At 36.6% G+C, this 16,515-nt stretch overlaps 1 protein-coding gene across 1 annotated transcript in view; it reads right to left on the bottom strand.

Moving 5' to 3' along the window:
- Window positions 1–16,515, bottom strand: part of LOC138714791 (ubiquitin carboxyl-terminal hydrolase 48-like) — a 675,878-nt gene that overhangs the window by 271,639 nt on the left and 387,724 nt on the right. The gene's annotated exons all lie outside the window — the stretch shown is intronic.

Raw genomic sequence — 16,515 nt, 5'->3', positions numbered from 1 at the left:
TGGTGCTGGGCACTTCACGAACAATGTGCGTGGTCATCCCGGCCGCTGCTACTTAGTGCCAGTACGAAAACTGAATCACGTTTCAATTCATTCAGCTAATGTCACAAAAACAATGCTAAGAGCATTCATAACTACTTCAATGGAAGTTTCATTTATGACGCGGACCGAGGCCTAGTATTTCATTCGGGATTCGATGGCTCTATAACAGCCTGGCTGAAAAATAACTCACCGATTTAATAGACTATGGCCCAGTTTCTTCAACCTTTGTTAAAATGCACCTAACATAGTGTTAATTAGCTGTAAGTTAAAAGTATGAATTGCTGTTAAAATATTGCGTTTTTTCAACTTTACATTTCACATTTTAACATTCTTTTTGTAAACTTTCTGTTAGGACCAGAGATTCTAGAGTTTAACCATAACCTATAACCAAGTATAAGCTCACTTCTGTTTTCTGAACTCTGATAATTGCGATTCTCGCTTGTTTCCGTTGTTTGATTCAGAGAGGATAGAAGTCTTTCTATTCTCTCAGGTTTGATTTCTGCTTCTTTCCTCGTCTGTATCACAATAGCGTGGAGCGGCGTATTGGTATTGCTGTTATGAAATGGAAAACACTGGAACAAAAAGAAATCTTGGGACTAATTTCTCTTCATTCGAAAGAAATCTTCTGCTGGAAATTATTTCGCAATATAAACCAATTAATGAGAATAAACAAACAAACGGATCTAAGTTGAAACCGAAAAGTGAGGCTTGACAGAAAATAGCCTATACCTTTGTATGAACTTCTGGTCTCTCAAATCACAGAAATCATCCGCTCTGTTTATGTATTCATGGATATCATTTTCTAAATAATCCAGATATATAAGTTCAGCGTGTAACACACCAGCCATATTGGATACTTCTATGCTAACAGAGAGTTATATGATTTAACTGCATGAAATTTGGCAGTTAAATTAACATAGGTTTTAACAGCCTGTTAGTATTAACAGTAGTTAAAGAAATGCTTCAACTGTTAAGTTTACAGTTAAAATGGAGTAACACACTGTTATAATTTAACAAAGGTTGAATAAACCGGGCCTATTTCTTTGAGTGGTGCGTTCAAGATTTACACAAGTTTCTCTTAGTATTTCTCTTTGTCTCAATTGCTATTGTCTCCTGCTACAATTCTAGTGCATCAGAATTCAGTGGCGCCAACTTATATGAGCACGTGGGGTCTGAGCCCACCAAATAATTTGTAGTCTTATTAATTTATTATTATTATTAGTATTATTATTATTATTATTATTATTATTATTACTATTATTTCCTTTTCCATTCTTTCCTGGCTTAGTTACCTCATGAGTGATGCCTTACTGGTATCATTTATGTGGTACAAACATGTCTTCGGACAGTTGACTAAACAAGAACATGATATGTGATGGTTGCTTGTTGAAATCAGTAAATTACAATAATTAAAACTTCAATAAATAAGAATGCATTGTAGGTGTGCACTTTATTCATCTCCCCTAGTGTCACATAAGGACAGTGCTGAAAAGTTAGATTTAGAAGACGAATTTATAGGGAGAAAACATTTGCATCACTCCGTGCTGCGTAATAGTGAGTCCACTTCCGTATTATCAATTTATAGTTAGAAAGAATTCAAGTCCCGAAGTTAAAATGTTTATACAATTGCAACGTTCTATTTAATTACTAAAAATGGATAATTGTGCAGAACAGATACGCACAAGATAATGCGGAGATTTTTTTTTTTTTTGTATATAGTTACTACTGGGTGTTCATTTCAAAGTGTGTCATGACGTCACTGTTGTTGGGTCACCTATTTGAAGCGAGTTTCAACTTATATGTTAGAGAAGTTGCCTATTATTTAAGGCGTTCTTCAATCTGAACTTGAGAACGTGTACGGTATAACTTGAACGTCGTAGCAACAGATGGCGGTCTGTACAGTCTGTGTGCTACCATAACCTCTTTCGAACTGTCTTTTGCGCCGGCAAGTCGTACGCAGGGTATTTGTTATCATCGGTTGCGTACGGTAACATCCCACAATACAAATCAAATGCTCCGTGTCCATGTTGACCGTCGAAGTTAATGTCAACAAATACGTAAGTAATCGTCTTAACCCTCTCCCCATATCCCGACAGTACGTATTTCCAAACAGTTCACATTCCTGCCACTACCGGCGTTACCGTACGTATCGGTACGTACTCTTCAGAATGAACGCCGTACTTGCTAGCCAACTTCTCTGCCTCTTAGATTATACACCTGAGCTGCGGAAGTGTAGGAAGATTGAATTCTCTAGGCTCATCAGCTAGCCACATGACGGCATACAGCGAGCCAAGACACATTTTGAACTGAACACCCAGTAGTATGAAGGAACAAATTGGTATTCACATAAAATCCAAAAGAATGTTATCTACAAGTAAACGGAACATAGCCCCTGGACCTTATACTAACTACATACATTACAAAATCGTTCTTATAGTAGCGACGCTGTTATTCCCGGCGTGACTACTCCTCTTTGCTTACGTCTTAGGAAGTGAAGGCTCTATAAAGTCTAGGCAGGCGTATCGTTCGCCATTTTTGTTCTTTCGTTGCCGAGCTACCAGACGAGGAATTTATTTGCCACACCGTTAAAAATTATCATGTCGTAGCTCCTATGGTAATAAATCAAACGCTCTGTAATTCAGCAAATAATTGAGCGGCAAATCACGTCTTCGTCTGTTTTCTGCGAACGCCGACGAAAGAGCCAAAGTGGCGGGCGATTCTATTAAGTATTTATCGAGCCTTAAAAAATGAATAACGTATTTATCAGCGAATCACAAGACGCACACGTTTAAATGTAGCCGACGTGCAACGCTATTGGCTGCCGGAAAATAGAGCGACGGGACTATAGATCTCCATTATCTTATTTTTAGCATTCTACAGTATATTGCATAGCCCTATACTATCCGTAGTCACATCAATATACGGAAAAATAATATCATTAAAGGGAGGATTTAGGAGATTCTTTTGGGAAATTATGATCAAGTGTTCGAGCTCACCCAATGTTTTTAAAAAGTTGGCCCCACTGTCAGAATTCTATTCTCGGCAAGTGTGAGTATGTTTCTGTCCACTTGTTCTTAAACTGTACTGTTATTTCCAAGTCTTTACACAATGTGGCCATATGCTCATTGAGTCCCGACAATTTTGATTCATAATGCTTCCACAAGGGAGGGAAAAACGGACGAAATGACCCAGTCCTTGAATGTGAATGATGATCTGATGATAACCACTTACTTACTTACTGGCTTTTAAGGAACCCGGAGGTTCATTGCCGCCCTCACATAAGCCCGCCATTGGTCCCTATCCTGAGCAAGATTAATCCATTCTCCATCATCATATCCCGCCTCCCTCAAATCCATTTTAATATTATCTTCCCATCTACGTCTCGGCATCCCTAAAGGTCTTTTTCCTCCGGCCTCCCAACTAACACTCTATATGCATTTCTAGATTCGCCCATACGTGCTACATGCCCTGCCCATCTCAAACGTCTGGATTTAATGTTCCTAATTATGTTAGGTCAAGAATACAATGCGTGCAGTTCTGTGTTGTGTAACTTTCTCCATTCTCCTGTAACTTCATCCCTCTTAGCCCCAAATATTTTCCTAAGAAACTTATTCTCAAACACCCTTAATCTCTGTTCCTCTCTCAAAGTGAGAGTCCAAGTTTCACAACCATACAGAACAACCGGTAATATAAATGTTTTATAAATTCTAACTTTCAGATTTTTTGACAGCAGACTGGATGATAAAAGTTTCTCGACCGAATAATAACAGGCATTTTCCATATTTATTCTATGTTTAATTTCCTCCCGAGTATCATTTATATTTGTTACTGTTGCTCCCAGATATTTGAACTTCTCCACCTCTTCAAAAGATAAATTTCCAATTTTTATATTTCCATTTCGTACAATATTCTCGTCACGAGACATAATCATATACTTTGTCTTTTCGGGATTTACTTCCAAACCTATCTCTTTACTTGCTTCCAGTAAAATTCCCGTGTTTTCCCTAATCGTTTGTGGATTTTCTCCTAACATATTCACGTCATCCGCATAGATAAGCAGCTGATGTAACCCGTTCAATTCCAAACCCTCTCTGTTATCCTGAACTTTCCTAATGGCATACTCTAGAGCAAAGTTAAAAAGTAAAGGTGATAGTGCATCTCCTTGCTTTAGCCCAAAGTGAATTGGAAACGTATCTGACAGAAACTGACCTATACGAACTCTGCTGTATGTTTCACTAAGACACGTTTCACTGATAACCACGAAACTCAAAAAAGAAAAATAAAGAAGACGACGATGACGATGGTGATTAGAAGAATATAATATTTCAAAGGTTACAGCAGAATCGCGTCCATCCAAGGGTGCTTTGTTTAATAACAATGTATAGAGATTGAAGGGTACAATTAAATACATTAAAACAGACAAGAGCCTATTATGTGTTTTGTAATTAAGTACATGGCTACTTGGAAAATTAGACTGAAAGTCAGCGTAGATTCGCAATAGCGTCCCCGGCTAATCTACGAATACATACACGCACTCGGTCTAAATGACAGCGTTCAGTCCCTTAATCAATGCAGTAGGATTGCCGGACTTTCTAATGACGGGAAATAACGACACGTATTAATCGTTTTATGTAATTTACAAGAAAACCGTCCATTTTATTTAAATTTTAAATTAAGTTTTTTTTAACGACGCTCGCAACTGCAAACGCTATATCACCGTCTCCAGTGTGCCGGAATTTTTTCCCGGAGGAGTTCTTTTACATGCCAGTAAATCTACTGACATAAGTCTGTCGCATTTAAGCACACTTAAATGCCATCAATTTGGGCCGGAATCGAACCCTCAACCTCGAGCACAGAGGGCCAGCGCTATACCGACTACGCTACCGAGGCGACTGTTTCCAGCAGTACTTTACAAGGACTCTAATATCAATTCCATATTTCTTGTACAGAGATCGGCAATTAACGATTCCCATTTTCAAAATACCATAACTGATTCATTGTTTAAAGAAATTACAAACCATGGACAGTTGGACACTGTAAGGCATGTTACAGTCTTGGATTTACAGATTATTACCTTATTTTTTATTGCATCCTTAAGATGCCCACCATCAGCGTCAATACATTGTTGTAGTCATTACTATCTGCAAAGTGTCTGGCGTGACACCAGCAATTTCCTCACCAATTGCATTTTTGAGGCTGTTGATATCAGGGAGCTTGAAATTATGGGCGTGAGAGGATGGACTAACATGGTGAAGGACAGAGTAAGATAGAAGGCTGTTGTTAAGGAGGCCAAACCCCCCCCCCCGGGGTTGTAGCGCTAACTCATGATGATGATGATGATGATGATGATGATGATGATATCTGGGCGTCTACGAGCATATACCTTAGTCTTCAGGCACCTCCACAAAAAGAAGTCTGGCGCAGTGAGGTCTGGGGACACGGAGGGCCATTGACTCACGGAACCTGAAGAGAAATCACACGTTCAATATTTCCAGGTGTCCGCGCTGTTTTCGTACGAACGCGAGGTTTGTTCAGAACAGATCCCGCCACTGGCTCACCCACTAATTGATTATTTTTCGTGACGGTGCAATTCCACGTTGTCGGTTATTGCCAAATATCCGCCGAAACTCGCGCTATACAGCCACACTTGGCTTACGTGATAAATAACGCTCTACGCAGAAACCATGGCTAACTAAATCCAAGGCACTCTTTGACTCCACATTACACTACACAAACACACCCTCACAGGAAACAAAACAAAAGGCGCCAAGATCAGCAAAAACCAATTCTGAAGAATGCCAGTAACAGGCCGAACATGTCAACCAGGTACGGTAAAATCTAACACGAGAAAGACATACAATAATATTCCGAAGTGATATAGTGTTTAAAGTTGTGTAATCAAGATTTATAAATCCAAGGCCATGCTAGACCCAATAACAATTATAAAAGCCCCCCCCCTTTAAGTGATGCATGCACAATTACCAACTTAAAATGGGAAACGTTAAATGTCGGACTCTCATTAACAATTGACTAGTGCCACAAGCTCACAATACTCAATAATAGCCATAGCGTCATGAAAATTGCATTGCCAACTAAAAGAAAAATCATTAAAATCTTACAAAACAGCAAACTTACAAAGCTGACATTACTTATAAGACGAACTAATTCACATTTATTTTTAAATCTCTCATGATATCTATTTTTTTTTCTTACAGTTCTCAGATTAGGCCAACACCGAGGTAGCGAGAAACAAGTTACCTGCCGCAGAAGCACCCTATACTTCAACAAGTAGTTAGCACGGAGTCATAAAAAAAGAAGGCAAAAGGAAATCAACAATCATCATCGTCATTTTAAATTACAGAACACTAGACATAACCCGCTCCCGGGTTAAAAGCATTTCGATTCAACAACACAACCAGGCCTTGAGAAAATTTTTAACATTATTAATAGCTTGTTTAATGATAATAATTATCCGTTCTTAATATTTTTAGAGCTGAAAAATGTGTTGATAAGGCCGTCATAGCGTCCGTCGGCGCCTGTACGAGACAGAGAGATATGATCGGGGCGAAGAGGTTCAGAGCATCTCCACTGCGCAGCCCGCTCTACAACACAAATCGAGTTTCAATTGTTTCCGAATCTTGTGTCGCTTCCCTATTATGGAACAAAATAAAAAATACTGAGACCATAGTTTTGTATTCAGTCAAAAACGGGGCATAAACACATTTTGTGACCTAAAAAAAGGGACAGATGTCATATAGCAGTCGTATTCAGATAGCGTATCCTCAAAGTATATTGTCCTTACCTTCGTATCCCCAAATAGCAATGCAGTTAAATAAGAAATAACAATAGACTGTAATTGATGTTGTAGGCCTACGCAAAATATATTATTATTATTATTATTATTATTATTATTATTATTATTATTATTATTATTATTATTATTACGTCAGTAACTACTATATAATAATAATAATAATAATAATAATAATAATAAAAGTAAAGGTATCCCCGTAACATGCCATGAAGGCACTTGGGGGGCATGGAGGTAGAGCCCCATGCTTTCCATGAACTCGGCACTAGAATGAGGTGGTGTGGTCGGCACCACGCTCTGACCGCCTTTTACCCCAGGGAAAGACCAGGTACTCAATTTTATAGGAGGCTGAGTGAACCTCGGGGCCGTTCTGAAAGTTTGGCAACGAGAAAAAATCCTGTCACCACCTGGGATCGAACCCCGGACCTGCCAGTCCGTAGCCAGCTGCTCTACCAACTGAGCTACAATAATAATAATAATAATAATAATAATAATAATAATAATAATAATAATAATAAAATAATAATAATACAACTAACAAATGGCTTTTAAGGAACCCGCATAAGCCCGCCATCGGTCCCTATCCTGTTCAAGATTAATCCAGTCTCATATCATATCCCACCTCCCTCAAATCCATTTTAATATTATCCTCTCATCTACCGTCTCGGCCTGCCCAAAGGCCTTTTTCCCTCCGGTGTCCAACTAACACTCTATATGCATTTCTAGATTCGCTCGTACGTGATACATGCCCTGCCCATCTCAAACGTCTGGATTTAATGTTCCTAATTATGTCAGGTGAAGAATACAATGCGTGCAGTTCTGTGTTGTGTAACTTTCTCCATTCTCCTGTAAATTCAACCCTCCTAGCCCCATATATTTTCCTAAGAATCTTATTCTCAAACACCCTTAATCTCTGTTTCTCTCTCAAAGTGAGAGTCCAAGCTTCACAACCATACAGAGCAACCGGTGATATAACTGTTTTATAAATTCTAACTTTCAGATTTTTTGACAGCAGACTAGATGACAAAAACCGAATAATAACAGGCATTTCCCACATTTATTCTGCGTTTAATTTCCTCCCGAGTGTCATTTATATTTGTTACTGTTGCTCCAAGATATTTGAATTTTTCCACCTCTTCGAAGGATAAATCTCCAATTTTTATGTTTCCATTTCGTACAATATTTTGGTCACGAGACATAATCATATACTTTGCCTTTTCGGGATTTACTTCCAAACCAATCGCTTTACTTGCTTCAAGTAAAATTTCCTTCTTTTCCCTAATCGTTTGTGGACTTCTCCTAACATATTCACGTCATCCGCATAGACAAGAAGCTGATGTAACCCGTTCAATTCTAAACCCTGTCTGTTATCCTGAACTTTCCTAATGGCATATTATAGAGCAAAGTTAAAAAGTAAAGGTGATAGTGCATCTCCCTGCTTTAGCCCGCAGTGAATTGGAAAAGCATCAGACAGAAACTGGTCTATACGGACTCTGCTGTAAGTTTTATTGAGACACGTTTTAATAATTAATCGAACTAGTTTCTTGGGAATACCAAATTCAATAACAATATTATATAAAACTTCCGAGTCATATGCCTTTTTTAAATCTATGACTAACTGATGTACTGCACCTTTATACTCCCATTTTTTTCTCCAATATCTGTCGAATATAAAAAAATCTTATCAATAGTCGATCTACTACGCCTAAAACCGCACTGATGATCCCCAATAATTTCATCTACGTACGGAGTTAATCTTCTCAAAAGAATACTGGACAAAATTTTGTACGACGTCAACAAAAGTGATATTCCTCGAAAGTTACTACAGTTAGTCTTGCCCCCTTCTTAAAGATAGGTACAATTATGGACTCCTTCCATTTTTCTGGTACAATTTCCTTTTCCCAAACAGCAAATACAAGTCTATAAATTTCGCTAGCTAATGCGCTTCACCCTCTGCTGGAATCTGATCAATACCTGGAGACTTGTACTTTTTCAGATTTTCTAGCGCAATTTCGACTTCTGAAAGTGTGGGTTCGGGTATAAATGCCTCAGAAGTTTGTATTTCAATTTCGTCCCATCATTTCTATTTAGTAGTTGCCCAAAATAGTTTTTCCATCTGTTAATAATAATAATAATAATAATAATAATAATAATAATAATAATAATTATAAATTATTATGTAAAATATTATTGAAGCAAGGAAAACCAAGAGTTGATATTGTAAAAGAAAATATGTAAACTGCAATAATAACACTTTTTTTACATTTTTGGCATAAATTGCGCGTTTTACACGAACTTTACGCGTCGTGTAGCTATTAATTTTTTCGAGTAACTTCTCAATCCTGACTGTGACGTACAGGGAAGATATCTATCAAGTCGGCGCCAAGCAATCCGCGCTAACCACATGCGGGAATATAATTAAAATAAAATTAAAGATCTAGACCTACATATATGAATATCCATCTACATTATATAACATTATTCAGCGGTAACTTGTAACTTGGGAATCGTGATCTCCCCCCTCCTTTTCTCTATGGATGAAACAGCCACAGTTACTGAACGAGTCTTTACAAAAGACTCTGTCGGGTCTTCCTGTACGAGAGCCGATCTTCGAGATGCTCCAATTGTCTCACGACGGAGCCGCAGGAATATTTCAATTACTATTATCTCGTGGGTCGCAGTGCGTCATAAGTTAGCCCCACGCTGTTATTATGCAGCTTATCAGAATCAAGATGTCTCGGCGGAGATGCTGCAATTTCGAGTGATAAATCAGCTCAGATATTTAAATGCAAGCGGCTATTCATATGCATGAGGCAGCGGGCATAAATTAGCTGCATTTAGCTCCTACACTACACATGTGTTGATATCTCACTAGATTTATCATTTCGGAGTTATAAATCCACGGCGGATAGCATTAACAGGTGGCGGTCGGCCTTCACAAACGCGACGCAGAGGGTTGCAACATTTTTCCTTTTCTTCCTGCGCTAGATCTTTAAGTAGGGATCAATACAGAGGTCCTTGAAAGGTATCTTCAGGAAGCTGGGCTTCCTTTGGAGATTACAAGATAACTTGACGAAGATTTCAGTTTGGCATAGGCTATATTTAATAACAACTTACAAATCATAGAAGTTACTGTTTATAACAAGTGTTGCATTGCATGTTTCCACGTATTCACATTTTTTTTATGTTCTAGTGATATTTAACTTATTTTATATTTTTGTTTTCATATTTTCCGATAATGGTATATCTCTAATGTGATAAGTTGAGCTATATATAATCATAATTTTCCTTACTGTGTGTACTTAAAAATATTGTATTCATTGTATGCTTTGCACTGCACTATTTTATTACTACTATTAGTATTATTATTACTATTAGGCCTATTATTATTATTATTATTACTATTCTTATTTTTTATCATTATTATTATTATTATTATTATTTTATTATTATCAATAATTGTCTTTTTTATACGTTGTATGCCTCATTTATTTTGACCTGCTGTTCACATTTTATTATGCTTTTTTCCTTATTTCTATAATGTTATATATTATGTCAGATTTCTTCTTACTTGTTGTTTACATTTTATTATTATTATCTTATTCAGTTTTGTGTGTAGAATTGTAGTGTACTTGGTAAATTTGTAGTGTTTTTGTAACGCAGTTTTTACTCCTGGTTGGGTGTCAGAGAAGACCGTATGGCCTTAACTCTGCCAGGTTAAATAAATCGTTATTATTATTATTATTATTATTATTATTATTATTATTATTATTATTATACACAGAGAAAGATATTGGAAATGTAAATGAGAAAAATTGAGATTTAATTAAAGGCACTTTACCCACTACAAAGTTACTTTTTTCGATGGGCAAAGCATGGTGTTCACCCAAAATCTCAAATTCAAAATTCAAATTCAAATTCAAATTTATTCACAATTTACATTTGAAATCATACATATGAATATATGCCCGAAATGAGCATATGCTCGTGCTCGGGTACAGTCCAGTAGTCTACATAAATTACAGAGATCAATAATAATGATGTTAGAAATAATAATAATAATAATAATAATAATAATAATAATAATAATAATAATAAAATCTATTTTTAAAATTCTCCGACATTCCCTTGCTTTTCGGATACAAACCCATTTTTCCCCTTAACGTTACAATTTATAAGTGAGATGAGGTTCATGAGAGCAACAGCTGGATATACTCGCTGGGATCATAAAAAAAATGAGGACATAATGCAAGAACTTCAAATAGAACCCATTATGTAGTTCATCAGCAAATATCAACTTCAGTGGAAGGGTCATCTCGAAAGAATGGATCGATGCAGAATTCCAAAAGCACTGTTTCATTACCATCGGCATGGCAAAAGATCTCTAGGTCGTCCGAAGAAGAGATGGACTGAAAATTCTAGTTTGAGACCGTAACAGGCCACTCGGTCTAATACTTGTTAGGAAGACGACGACGTTACAATTTATAAAATGATGCTGGGAATAAAGTAGCTATATACTAAATCATTTTTTTAAATATTTTAAATGTAATAAGATATAACGCACAATTAAATATCATTTACTTTGAAAAATATTTGCTAGTTTCTTTCAATTTAATTGATTCGTAAAATCATGCAGTTTTTTTCCTTCCTTCTATTTTCCTTTATTTCCCCGACAAACAACGGTGCTACGCGTAGCGTTCTTGTATTTTATGTACAACAATTATGTATCGGTATTTGATTACTTCCTGCTTCGATATTTTTTTGTGACATCCAGTTTCAAACTGTATTATCACCCGAATTAATTAAATATTATTATTATTATTATTATTATTATTATTATTATTGTTATTGTTGTTGTTGTTACTGTTGTTGTTGTCCGGAGTCGTGGTCTAAGGCATGCTGCCTAAGAGTCACGTTTCGGGCTGCGCACTGGTTCAAGTCCTCACGAAATTTCGGCCAATGTATGGAACCGGTGCCCATCCAGCATCGTAATGCACTTGGGGACCTGGTGTCCAAGTTTCAAATAAAAGTTCGATTCTAAGATTGTAATAATTTAAGCGACAAACTGTAGGTAGATTTAAGTGCTTATTTTTAAGTGTTTATTAGTAATAACTTACGCAACAAATTTGATTTACTGCGGACTTCCTGACATCCGTTCACCAGGGTTATCGGCTTGACTCGCCCAAGAGTGGAAGCGGGCGCGCGGAGGATTGTTCAGCCAGTACAATCAGTATGAAGGGATTGAGATCTTGCGAAATATTATCTGTATCTTTTGTAGTGGAAATGGGAACCAATCTGACGTTTTCCTTTTCAATAACTACATTCTTTATGATTGAGGTAACCACTATAAAACCTGTTCATATTTAATATTCGAGGAGAAAAATTGGCTCCGGCGCCGGGGATCGAACCCGGGTCCTTGGTTCTACGTACCAAGCGCTCTGACCACTGAGCTACGCCGAATTCAATCCACAGCACCGGATCGAATTCTCCTCCTTCAATGTTTCCCTTTATGGCCTAACTCCATGTTAGGCATGTATGTTGACGTATATGTCCAATGTCAACTGCCATTATACTAAGAGCGCACTCAGCTGAGTTAGGCCATAAAGGGAAACATTGAAGGAGGAGAATTCGATCCGGTGCTGTGGATTGAATTCGGCGTAGCTCAGTGGTCACAGCGCTTGGTACGTAGAACCAAGGACCCGGGTTCGATCCCCGGCGCCGGAGCGTATTTTTCTCCTCAAATATTAATTATCAATATGATATGTATACTGTAATAAAAAACAAATAAATTGAATAATTAAAGGAAGAAAATCTCATATAAATAAAAGGACTCGGGGAAGGATGCAAGAATACTTGTAGCATTACCGCGCTAAATGGCGATGCCAATGCGCTGACGTAGATATTGACTGCTTCGAGGGTCCCCAGAAAGCTGCACTAAACTTCTGCCTATGGTGGAGATGAGAGCTTTGGCTTCACTACACCATGATCCAAACGTTTCAACCGCGAAAGGGACAAAAATATAATTATCTGCAAGATGTTTATATTTATGGCGTTTACTGACAGCGGCACTTTCTGCTGCAGATCCTGGTGTCTTAGAGGTTGAAGACAGATGAGAAGGGGCCAGTGTATCCACATATGTGGAATCCCAAATTAAGGATTTGCCTACACGCCACGGGACTAGAGTCAGACCATCGGGTCTCTTGCCGTCTGAACGGCTGATCCCGGAAGGTTCTAAGATGGATGGAACCCCTGAGGATGTTAATGCTCTTTTAATGATGTCATTGAGCGATGAATGACGAGAGAGACGCCCCTTACTCATGGCACAACTTAAGGCATGGTGGCCGTAAGAATCTACAATATTGCCACAGATACATTTATGAATGTGACAGATTTTGCAACCGAGTCGTAAAGCCACGGAAACTTTAAAGGATCTGGGATCCATAAGTGTACCGATGTTAGGGGAAGGAATTGCATGAAGCCAAGATCCTGAAACATTTTGTTGGAGAGCCAAAAAACGAGCACGATCTGTATCTGAAGAAAAAGATGACTGAAGGGACTCCTTAACAAGAGAGATTAGTATTTCATTCCAATTCTTTTCAACCGCTGGAAAAGACGGAGGATCAGAGTTATTGGAAACCTCACCCCATCGAACTAAAGCCTCCTGCACAAAAGGGATCTGAACCGAATCACTGTAAGAGGGAATATTATAATATTATCAATATTACAGATATTATTCTGTCTGACAAATTAATAAATTTACAATATTCTGTTGATATTTGCCGTCCCTGTGATTTAAACCCGGAACCTCAGTGTTTTAGCACTGCGCCACCTGGCTCGCTTCCTCCAGTAATTTTGTACGTCACAAGACAAGAAATAAGGTTTGTTGCGTGAAGTACAATCCGTATATCTGTCTGTAAATCGCAAATGTAACTATGCGGTATTTTGTTACAAGTGCTCCAACCACTTCTCTACTACCACACCAAGTCTCGAACTCTCAGTCTGTAGAAATAATCTTGTGTAAGTGGTTAATGCTAGGTATGGTGGTATGAAAACAAGGTAATTGCAACTATAACAACCGTAATGAATACTGCACCAGTCTTCACCTTTTTTTCGCTTCTTTCACTTATCCATAAAAATGTTAATATTCGCAGCAAGCAGCATGCTAATGCAGCCCCAGTACCATCATTCCGGAACATAAAATAAAGTCTCTAATACTTTATAAATATAAACTTTCCTCTCATCTCTGGAATTATTGCTCTTCCATCATGCATCAACAAAGGAAGGGACGCAGCATTTCCACTCGTAAAACTGACCCATCGCTTGTTTAGGCCTCGCCGCAGCGCCCCCTTCCCCCACAAACGATCTCTCCTGTTCTATTTTAACGACTTCGTTAACATTTTAACAACTTTATCTTGACTGAGCATGCATGCAACCAAACGTTTAGGTCTCAAACAAGACGCAATTTGTTAAGAGTTCGATGGACTTGAGGAAAAGAAATCGCACTCCTAAAAGAAAGAGTGATCTATAACAATCTTCATTCCACATATTTTAATTCAACACAGAGATACGATGAACTATGTAAGCGAGATGACCAGACTACATTCACAATTGTATATATTTTGTAGATTATAATCTATATATATAATTTGAACTGGTAATGGAAATTACGAGAAAACGGCTAAACGGATTTTAATAAATGACCCCTCATTTTGAAGCTTGGAACTCTAAGTTTTTTCAGAAAAATAGTAGTTTTCAGTGAAATTTCAATTTTTCAACATAATTTTCCTATTTTCCAAAATCCATCTGTCGTCAGTTTTGAGAACTAGCTAATTGCATTTCAGAATAAAACAAAACACACACTACAGTAAATAATATTACACGAAGGCCATGATCTGCAAGAATGCTGACATATTTAGAGCTCAAATTAAATTGGTTATTAAAAACTTAACTTACTGAAAATAATTTACAGGTTCGATTCTGTGGTGTGTAATTTTCTGGGTACAGCTGTGTATTGGATATTAAAAACTACAAAACTTGAGGTGGTTTGATAACATTATTACCATTAGAAATGAAATATTATTGTAGTTAATGCCATGATGTGACTATTTTTCATTAATTATACATATTAATGTTATATTCATGATATGAAAGTGAAACGTTTTGGGGTTATATAAGTGCATGTAGAGAATAACTAAAATTAGATTTTGATTTCTATATTTTACTGAGTGGCGGCTATATAGTACATGTTACTGAAAGCTATAAAACTTACGTAAGATAATAATATTATTAAAAATAAAAAAATTAATAAAAGAAGAGGAAGAAGATCTCTAAGCCAAAGAGTTTTGAAATTAATATTCTCGCAAAAAGTAAAGATTTGTCATTTCTATACTCATAAATATCAAGTACCATGAATGCAATACATAGCTGCAAATATTTTTATAGTTATTAATCAAGTGGGGTTGGGTCTTTTTCATATATTTAATGGCGGTGTGGTGTAGATATTTATATGCGTGGTTCTCTTCAGTATTGGCTCGATAGAGAGTATCTTTCATTATTATGGAAGCAAATAACTTTCAGAATGTCTGGTATTCTTCATAGAAAATAAATCTGAAAAATGTTTATTTGAACGTCTAATGAACTTAGTTTGCAGCATTTGCTGCACAAGCCACTAGTCTATTATAATTTAAAGGCCTAATTATGACCAAATACGTGATAAAGATGAAGGCACAGAAATGTGGCCTAGGTTATAACCTTAATAATATTTTTTTTCCGGATTACTACGAATAGTCTAAGCAAGACTAAAAATAATAAACGTTACCAACGTTACAAATGCATTTAATATTTTTAGGAATACCAGTAGCCTAATATAAATTATGAACAAGACGGGAGATAAAGAAAACTGACCTAAATAACAAGCGTCGTTATTTAATAAATCTAGAAACATTATTAACTATGAAAGAAATTAAATATCAGAAAACTTACCTAATTTACAAAATATTATAAACTAAGTAAACAACATGAAAAATGAGTTGTGTACCTTGTTTTTTAATGTGACAACGCTTTTAGTTCGTGTTAGCATTCTGCTGTTTGTATTGTTTGTTTGTTTGTTTGTTTTTTTTTAAGAATTTTAGACAAGGGCTGACGTGCCCTTTTTAAACCCCACCAACTGAAAAATGAGAAAAGTACCTAACAGTAAGCTACAAAACACTATAAAATATGCGAGCAAGACGAAAAGTGACCTAAGCTACAAAACAATATCAACTATGTGAGCAAAGCAAAAAGTAAGAAAAGTGATCTGAAAAACATTATCAACTATGTGATCAAAATAAAAAACTAAGAAAAGTAACCTGAAAAACATTATCAACTATGTCCGCAAAGCAAAAAGTAAGAGAAGTAATCTGAAAAACATTTTCAACTATGTGAGCAAAATAAAAAACTAAGAAAAGTAACCTGAAAAACATTATCAACTATGTCCGCAAAGCAAAAAGTAAGAGAAGTAATCTGAAAAACATTTTCAACTATGTGAGCAAAATAAAAAACTAAGAAAAGTAACCTGAAAAACATTATCAACTATGTCCGCAAAGCAACAAGTAAGAGAAGTAATCTGAAAAACATTGTCAACTATGTGAGCAAAATAAAAAACTAAGAAAAGTAACCTGAAAAAT

Source organism: Periplaneta americana, chromosome 15 (genome assembly GCF_040183065.1).
Source record: "Periplaneta americana isolate PAMFEO1 chromosome 15, P.americana_PAMFEO1_priV1, whole genome shotgun sequence".
NCBI lineage: Eukaryota > Metazoa > Arthropoda > Insecta > Blattodea > Blattidae > Periplaneta > Periplaneta americana.
This window is presented reverse-complemented; position numbering and strand designations above follow the sequence as displayed.